The sequence below is a fragment of the Euphorbia lathyris genome, chromosome 2 (assembly GCF_963576675.1).
Source record: "Euphorbia lathyris chromosome 2, ddEupLath1.1, whole genome shotgun sequence".
Taxonomy (NCBI): Eukaryota; Viridiplantae; Streptophyta; class Magnoliopsida; order Malpighiales; family Euphorbiaceae; genus Euphorbia; species Euphorbia lathyris.
The window spans coordinates 42998334-43008277 of record NC_088911.1 but is presented as its reverse complement, the minus strand read 5'-3'; positions in this window follow the sequence as shown (position 1 = coordinate 43008277).

Below are 9944 nucleotides of genomic sequence, written 5' to 3'. Positions count from 1 at the left end.
TTATTTTATTTTTTGGGCCAACAATTGCCCCCCTCTTTTGTGCATAAATGAATTAGTAATAATAAAATTTATGTACAAAAGAAGTTTCATTAAATACGTTTTCTTTTTAAGATAATAGAGAAAAGAATCCTGCAGGATTTTAGAATTTGAATTCTTTGGAACTCTCTATCGTAATCAATCTACAACTCTTTTTTTTTTGTTATCTTTGTTTCTGCCATTTTCTTTTCCCCAAGCTCAAGAACACTCAGAATCAAGCTCTCAGTCTCTCAAGCATGGGTATGCAAACTATTTTTCTTCTTTATTTTCTTTCTTTTTGATTTTTCTTTTGCTTTTGTGTGTGTAGAATCACATTTTATGAGAGAATAAACTGAACTGGAATAAAACATAAGAATTTTAGAGCTTTTACGTGGAGATGGAATTGTATTGCTGAAATTTTGCCTCTGTCTGTCACAGCTGCGAACTCATATTCTGACACCATTCGCGCTGATTCTCGCCTAGGCATAACCCTTGGCTTACATGAGGTAATTTTTGTAATTTCATGATCATGTATTTGAAGGTAGCATCCATAGGCTTTGATTGATTGTGTATGTACTCCCCATTTCAGGACAGTGTCTTTACTATTAGCCCTGTTGCTATGAATAACTCGCCTTTGCCCCCTTATCCCATGAGTAGTGCTACCGAATTAGCCCTTCATAGGGAAACTTATCAATTTCCTGCGAATAAGAAAGGTCTGATATTCCCTCGTTGTTACACTGGGTGGAATGACCTTGTAGATCGTTTAGAATTGAGGTATGCAAGTGTTTGGGACCAGGTTGGCATCAGGGATTTTGTTCGTTTGACTCGTCATGAAATTACTCCTTGTGTGAATGTGCTTGAAGGAGTTTTGAATTTTTGGTCACCGACATGCAACTCATTGATTCTCCTGCTGGGTCCTATGTCTATCACTTTACGTGATGTGGTTGCTTTGACGGGGTTGCCTATTATTAGAGAGGAAGTCCCAAGTTGTGTCGATACACCCGCATTTCCTGGAGTGCAAGCCATCTTATCTAAAGAGGCTGGGACGTATGTCCAAATAATTAAGAAGAAATTGGATAAGGCGGAGTTGGATGATGAGGATCATGTGCATTTCCTGTGGATGATGCTTAGCAATTACATTTTTGAACCGTTGGGTCTTAGGCCTACCGCTGAAATATTGATTATTGCTAAGGCTTTGGCTTCAGGCCGTCGTTTAGCTCTTGGCACCATGTTGTTAGCTTCAACCTTCCACCGTCTAGCTCTTACAGTTGAGGGTAGACCATTTGTAAAACCTCGGGATGGCTCGTGGTTGTTACAACTGTGGGTTTTTATCTACTTCCCTCATTTGGCTACTGTTTCATCAGTGGGGGTTTCAGATCATCTTGGTGTAGACCTTTGCTACAGCTCTTTGAGTTTGGCCGTTGGTGTGGTTGTGAGATTTCTCCGTACTTTAGTGCCATCCCCTCACAATGAGCTGTTTCTCTTTTGGAATAAGAGTAATTCATGTCTACCATCCTGGGCGCTTTCTTACTTGAATGCTGCCCCCCATGAAGGTACTGAATGGTGGATGACGGTGTGTGCAACACGTCGGTTACACCACGGGGTGAACCGAACTAGAACCTCGAGATCATCAAATCATGGTCTGACTTTATATGCACCTTGTCTTTGGGCACGTCAATTAGGATTTTTCCAAGCTATTCCAGGGCCACTCCCATTTCCTACCTCTTCTCAGCGGTATGGAGCTAGTGACGAAGATATAGCCGCTGCGGTTCTGGACGCGGGATATGATCAGGGACCACTTCTGCTTGGATCAGATCGACCTTCGTTTGATGCTTGGTGGGATACCGTTTTTCAGCAATGTATTCCACCCGTTGGTAAGCTCTTTTTTATTTTGTCTTGTATGTACATTATATATATATATATATATATATACATTTTATTCATTTTTTTTAGATTCGAGCGGTAGCTCGGGAAAGGATAACAATCTGACCCTTCTGGTCCCGAATGATCTTGAGATAAACGAAACGGGCAAAGGCAAAGGCAAAGCAATCATGTTGGATGGGGGAGAGCAGGTACCTACCATGGCAGGCCCTTCTGTGAGACCAGGAGAGAGAATTGATTCTGACGAAGACCTGTACTTTGGTTTTGAGGATGGAGCGCTGGATCAACTAGGGGCACATTGGGACGTGACTTCTTCGATTAGAACTATGTCTCTTGATGATGGCTCGACCGAGGTGGACATGACTCCCTTGCAACTTCCAGCACGAACACATCTTCCTTCTGCATCTTCTTTAAACCGATTGATTGCCGCACCATTGTCTCAGGTTTGTATGATTTTGCGATTTCGTTATTTTATGAACTATGTTTGGGATGCTTGAGTCATATTGTTTGATTGAATCGTCATTTGTGAATATGGCAGGAATCAGCTCTAGTGTGTCCTCCATTAGTTCCTGTCGGTCTTAAGGCTGATAATCCTTTTGCTGGTTTGGATTTTTCGTTTTTGAAAGGACCGCCTAACGCCGTAGCTGACTCATCCTTTCCTAGTGATGATTCTTTGAGTGATGCTCGTGCCAATCTCAGTAAGCTGGTCGCCTCCCCTCTTGACTCTTGGACTCCGACCCGTGTTGAAAGAGCTATGATCGATTTTGACCTTATGATGGGTGTGTGTGCTCATCCCTTCAAGACTGAGCCGTTGAAATCCGCCAAGAACCACGTATTATTTTGCTATCAGTCCTATGTTACTGAGAAAAACGTGGCAGCAGGTCTCGCAGCTCGAGTTAGATCAAATATGGCAGAGTTAGAGGCCTACAACAAGAAGTTTAATGCTTTGGTTGATGCTGAAGAAGCGGATAGGCAACGATTGGTTAAAATTGAAGCTGTAGAGGAGCGGCTTGCGGCATTGGAGAAGGAGGTGGCTAAAGCTCGAGCGTTTAAGGAAGATATGGTTAGAGCTAGCTCCGGGTTTAGGGCTTGCTTCCCGCGGATGGAGGAAGAGTTGGGCCGTGAGAAAGATCGATTGGCCAATCATTATGATGAAATGTTGGCATGGCACCGACAGAGCGAGCAACACAAAGAGGCTGCCTCCAAACTTTGTGAATCTTGGGCGAAATACCCAAAGCCTGATTTTTGTTTGTTTCCGTGAGGTACGTTCACGGGTTGCCCGTACTTTTCATCTTTGTTTTGAGTTTGTACGCTTATTCTTTCATTTATTTATTTGTGTAGTACAAATGGACATTGTTTTGTGAATTGATTGTCGTTTGAACATTTGCTAAGTCATTTATTTTTGGCCATGGCACATTTATTCTTTTATTGATGAACATTTATAGCACTTGCAAAGATAATATATAAATGCCCAGAAAAAGAGTAAATGCCCAGAAAAAGAGCGCATACGCCCTGCGTGTACCTGGTTACGCCCCGCGTATTCTCGCTCCTGGAGTACATCTTCTATGCACGTCTAGTACACGTCCTGCGTCTTTGAGGCATGCCCCGCGTATGAGAATGCACGCCACGCGTGTTCGTGCTCCTGGAGCTGTCTTTTACACACGTCTAGTTTACGCCCCGCGTATTGTCAAACACGCCCTGCGTATTTGAGCTTCTGATCTTGGAGCATCTAAAGAAGAAATTTACGCGTGGCGTCTTTGGGATTACGCCGCGCGTAAATGAGCCTCTGGGGTGTGACTTTCGTGCGTGCCTGAGTCACGCCCTGCGTGAAATAAAGACGCCCCGCGTACTTGGCTTTTTGAGCTGTCCTTCGGGCTGTGCTTCCTCTACGCCTTGTTGGCTGGCTACTTCGCACGTTTACACATCATGTGTTGTGCGTGACGTTCCCATCGGTTCCTGTGTTAATTACGTCCCACATACTTTGAAAATATTTCTTCAAATATTTACCGTTAATGTATCTCCTATGTGGTTCTCCGTCTAAGCTCTTCAACCAATACGCGTTTCCGGGAAGCTCTTTATGGACTTGAAATGGTCCTTCCCAGTTGGGTGACCACTTCCCAAGCTCACGATCTTTTGTCCCGATTGGTAGAATTAGCTTCCAAACTAGCTCGCCTTCTCTGAAGTTTTTCTTTTTTACTTTCTTGTTGTACACATCTTCGACTTTCTTTTTCTGGATCATCATGCAATCGAGCACTTTTTGTCTCTCATAATCTAAGTCTTCGAGTTCCATAGTCATGGCTTGCACATAATTATCCGGCTCTAAATCATGTTGACGCATCACTCGGAGTGAAGGAACGATGACTTCCAATGGTATTACTGCATCATGTCCAAAGGTTAGGAAAAATGGACTTACTCCAATCGCCCGTGTCTTAGATGTTCGCATAGCCCATAGTGTTTCCGAGAGAACTTTGTGCCATTCTCTAGGATTGTCTTCTAGCATCTTTTCCAAGATTTGAATTAGAATTTTGTTGGATGCTTCGGCTTGACCATTTGCTTGTGCGTAAAACGGAGTGGAATGTATCAATTTAATTCCGTATTCTTCTACGAACTCGTTCATATCTTCGCCTGTGAACATGGTCCCTTGATCCGTGGTGATGGATTCTGGGATTCCGAATCTATGAATCAAGTTCTCTTTGATGAATTGGATCACTTGCATTTGGCCGACTTGCTTCATTGGTGCTGCTTCTACCCACTTGGAAAAGTAATCTGTGGCAACTATGATGAAATAATGACCTTTTGATGAAGCTGGGAATATTTTCCCTATTAGATCAATAGCCCATCCTCTAAAAGGCCACGGCTTCACCACTGAGTGTAATTCTTCTGAAGGGACTCGTTGGATTTGGCCATACAGTTGACACTTCTTGCAACCCTTCGCATATGTGATGCAATCGCGTAGGATCGTTGGCCAGAAGTATCCATGGCGATTGATAAGCCATCGCATTCTCCTTCCGGACTGGTGAGCTCCGCATATGCCTTCATGGACTTGCTTCATGACTTCCATTGCTTTTGGGAAGCCGAGACATTTGAGTAGCATTCCGTCGTAGCTCTTACGGTACAAATCACCTGCCATCAACATGTAATTTCGAGATTGAATGCTCAATGAATATTTTACTTTTTTGGAAGGATCATTGAGGTAATCGATGAACGGTTTCCTCCAATCTTAAGCTAAGTTAATATCGATGTCGAATGATTCAAACTGGACGCCTCTATCCGCCACGGAAGGATGGCCCTGTCTTCTGATGATAACAACTTTGTATGCTGTTTCTTTGGAGATCTTCATTCTAGAAGCGATTTGGGCTAACTCATCAGCTTCCCAGTTGTCATTTCTTGGGATATGCTCCAAACTGAACTCATCAAACATTTCCAAAAGTTGAATTGCAAACGCGAAATAAGGTAGCAAAGATAAACTTGAGCATTTATATTCTCCTGTTAGGTGCCGGATAACCAATTGTGAATCACCGAAAATCTTGACCTCTTTCGCTCCTAGGTCTATCAAGATTTCTAAGCCGATGATTAGAGCTTCATATTCAGCCTGGTTGTTCGTACATTCAAAATCCAAGTTTACCGCGAATATTGTCTTAGTCCCGGATGGGGCTGTGATGATCACTCCTGCCCCATTGGAACTGTCTGTGCTTGAACCATCGAACTTCAACTGCCACGGTTCTTTGTGCGTCAGGTAAATTGGCAGTTCTGCTTCTTCGGGATATTGAAAGTTGGTTGGGTGGTCGGCCACAAAATCTGCAATTGCTTTCCCTTTTATCGAGGATTGCGGGAGATACACCAACGTGAACTCGGCCAGTGCTAGTGACCATTTTCCTATTCTTCCTAAGAGGATAGGCTGGTTGAGCATGTATTTGATCAAGTCGGTGCTAGCAATCACATAAACTCTTGCTTTGAGCAAGTAATGCCTCAACTTTGTGCAAGCAAAGTAGAGGGCTAAGCACGTCTTCTCAACTGGGCTGTACCTCGTTTCTGCCGATAGTAATGTTCGACTTAGATAGTAGATGTCTTGTTCATGACGGTTTGCATTGTCTTGGGCAAGCAAGCATCCAATTGACTCGTCGATTGCTGATATATAGAGCTTGAGTGGAGTACCCTCCCTTGGTGGCATCAACACGGGTGGGTTGCTCAAGTAAGTTTTGATCTCTTCGAACGCCGCTTGATGCTTGTCGTCCCACTTGAAGCTTTTTTCGTCTTTGAGTCTTAACAGATCTGAGAAGGCTCTGGATTTTCTAGCCAAGTTTGATATGAATCGTCTCAAGTAGTTTACTTGGCCCAAGAACCACTGCAACTCCTTCTTGTTCTTCGGAGGTTGTGCTTCTTTGATTGCTTTTGCCTTATTGTCGTCAATCTCGATTCCTCTTTGGTGGACTAAGAATCCGAGAAAGTTCCCTGCTTTGACCCCGAAGGCGCACTTCAGAGGGTTGAGCTTCAGGTTGTACTTACGCATCCGCTCGAAGCTCTTCCTCAAATGGCCGACATGTTCCATTTCTCGCTTGGACTTGATAACGATGTCGTCCACGTATACCTCTATAGAGGTACCGAGTAAATCGTGAAAGATGGCATTCATTGCTCTTTGGTATGTGGCGCCGACATTCTTTAAACCGAACGGCATGACGACCCATTCGAACGTGCCGATTGACCTTGGGCATCGAAATGCCATTTTTGCCATGTCTTCTTCGACAATGGGGATTTGGTTATATCCCGCATAGCAATCACACATAGATATTAATTCATTTTTAGACACAGCATCTACTAACATGTCGGCTATGGGCATCACATAGATGTCTTTTGGCGTGGCTAAATTTAGATCGCGAAAATCTACGCATACGCGTAGTTTGCCGTTCTTTTTCACTACAGGGACGACGTTAGATAGCCATACGGTGTACTTTGCTGGTCTGATGAACTTAGCTTTGAAAAGCTTTTCTATCTCCTCTTTCACCTTGCTTTCAACCTCTTTGCTCATTCTCCTTGTTGGTTGCTTGAATGGTTTGAACTCCGGTTCGATTGGCAATCTATGTTCCACTATGTCCTTGCTCAACCCGGGCATTTCATCATAATTCCAAGCGAAACAGTCTTTGAACTCCTGAAGCAAAGTGATAATGGCTTCTTTCAACGTCGGGCGTAGTAAGTTACTGACGAATGTAACCCGAGGTTCCTCTTCTGTCCCTAGGTTTACTTCGTCTAGAGGGTCGACCGCCATGGAACCTTCATCTTCTAACTTCGGATTCGCCCTTTTCAGATCTTGTAATTGGATTTCTTCTCCTTGAGGATCTAGTTCTGTTATTCCTTTGGGTGTTTCGATTTCTGAGACCCTTATGTCGTTTTCTCGATACAGTTTCTCCGCTAGTTGTTGCGCATTCAGTTTTGATATAGCGGCTGAAGCTACCGCTTCTTTTCCAGATGTTGTCTTAATCATGGAACTTCTTCGATTATTGGCTCATCACGGAATGGCCTTCGACGGGGCACGATTGCCGTTGGCCTTAGGATATTCTTAATCTCTTCGCCGTATGATTGCTCTTTGTGATTGGACCCAACTCGGATTGGGCCAACAGATTCCTCGTAGAGTCTGGCTTCGACCACATCGGAGTAAGCTTCGAATGGCTTCTCGTTTGCCCGAACAACTTCCACCTCGTCTCCTTTCCAAAATAGAAGGAATTGGTGTAATGACGAGGGGATGCATGAGTTGGAATGAATCCAATCTCTCCCTAACAGTGCCTGATAACTCGCGGTTGAATTTACCACGAAGAAAGCGGCCATGGCGGTGTGAGAGCCAACAGTGAGTTCCAATGGTAGGACGCCGTATGTCTTTGCAATTTCTCCCGTGAAGGCTGAAACTGACACCTCTGATGAGATTATATCTTCCTCTGATTTCCCTAAGGCTAGGACCATCTTCATAGGCATGATGTTGACGGCTGATCCATTGTCGATGAGCACTCTGGAGATTGGTTTGCCATCTACATGAGCCTTGACGTATAGAGGTTTGATATGGCGAGTCATCCTTGGAGTGGGTTTGTCAAAGTAAACCCTCTTCATGCCCTCTTCACCCGGTGTCTTCGGGACTGTGTCTTCTTGCTCCTTGTGCTCGGATTTGGGGCATTCCTTCTTGGTGTCTTCGCTTCTAAAATCCGAAGGTAAGATTAAAGAGGTAGCTGCACAATCTACCCGTATGATGAAATCTCCAACCCGGATTTGGAGGTTCTTCTCTTGGTTTTTTCCTCCTCTTTCCGTATCGTTGGAGTTGACGCTGGATGACTCCTTTTGACTATTTCTCTTTTCTGCCTCTCTTTTCCTTAATCTTCTCTTCGCATTCTTGGAGAGAGGTCTTGGGAATTTCTTATGGCTATTCAATTGCCATTGATTTAGGGGCGACGTGCTCGAGGGTGTCACGAAACATGGCCGTTGTTGTTGTACGTCTCTTATCCTTGTATTCTGTGATTGCCTTGAGCTCTCCTCCAACTTTGGTGGCGTCGCTTTTGGTACCCATATCTGTCGGGTTCTTATGTCACCCTGTTGCTTTCCTTTGCCCCCCCACGCTAGTGAAGTGGCATTGATCATATTGGCTACTGGGAATGGGTCCTCGTCGATCAGCATGCTTTTCTTCTTTTCCGGGAATTGGAGTATCCCGCGGTTAATCCTATCCTGCACGGCATTTCTAAAACCAAAACATGCTTGAGTGTTGTGGCTCCAGTTGTCGTGATACTTACAGTAGTTTCGTCCGTGTATTTCTTCTTTGGATGGGATCACATGTCTAGGAGGCAATGTGATGAACTGCTCCTTTAGCAGGTAGTCGAAGATCTCTTCCGTCTTCGAGACGTCAAACGTATATTGAGTGGTTGGGATCCTTTTAACTACCTCGGGCGCTTTGGGATTCTTTACCAACACGGGACATGTTCGAGATCCGGTGTTCATTAAGTCGGAAATGGCTACCTCATGCGTTTGTACATCCCCTTGGTAGCTTCCTACAGAGTTCTTCTTGCGTCGATGATCTTCCCTCATCAACTCCTCGTACTCTGAAACCTTGGCCACCAACTCGTAGTAGTCGCGGAAATCTATCCCCTGAAATTTCTTCCGGTTTTCGAATTCCAACCCACGTTGGGCAATCTTCACGAACTCGACCTCGGGGATGTTGATTCGACACCGATGTCGCATCTTTTTGAATCGGTTGATAAAACTTTCAACCGATTCTCCATGTCGTTGCGTCATTCGGGACAGCTCCGCAACACAGATCTCGGGCTCCGTTCGATAGAACTGGTTGTGGAACAGCCTTTCCATTTGTTCCCATCCATGAATGGATCCGGATGGTAAGGTGGTGTACCAAGAGAAAGCTGGTCCCGTTAGTGAACCTGGGAATAGCCGCAAGCGTAACATGTCGAAGTTTGTGTCCATGCTCAAACCGCTGCACTGAAAGGTGAAGCGTGCCACGTGCTCCATAGTGGATTGCCCTTCTTCTCCTGAAAATAAAGCAAAATCGGGTACTCTAAAATTGTGGGGTAAAGGGTATAGCTGATCATAGTGCCGTGGATATGGTTTCTGGAACTCGGGTCGGTATACTTCCCTCACGGCTGGCCCATAGATCTCTTGGACGATGTTTCTTATGCGTTGGGCCTCTCCCAAGTTGTTGGTGGGCTTCATGCGTGTATGCGTCGTCCGTTGTGGGTGAAAGTTGGCTTGTCTCACATTGCCCCCCCATATTACGAGCATAGCTTTCCTCGTAATGTTCGGCATGGTTACTAGGTCCTGTATGAGATCTAAACTGTTGTTGAGGTGGCGGGATTTGAATAGGTTCTGGGCTGATCCTGTCACCGCGCTCATTGAACCTGAGATTCTCTTCTCGAGCTGGTGGCGGGGTATACCGTTCCCCAGTTCCTGATGTCGGTGCTTTCTTCCCACCGTCTACCGGTCCTTGAGATGTCGACCTTTGTGTGAACAGCTCGGTGCACTTTTCCGGGATTTTGCTGATTTCTCCGGTTAAATCAACGATCCTT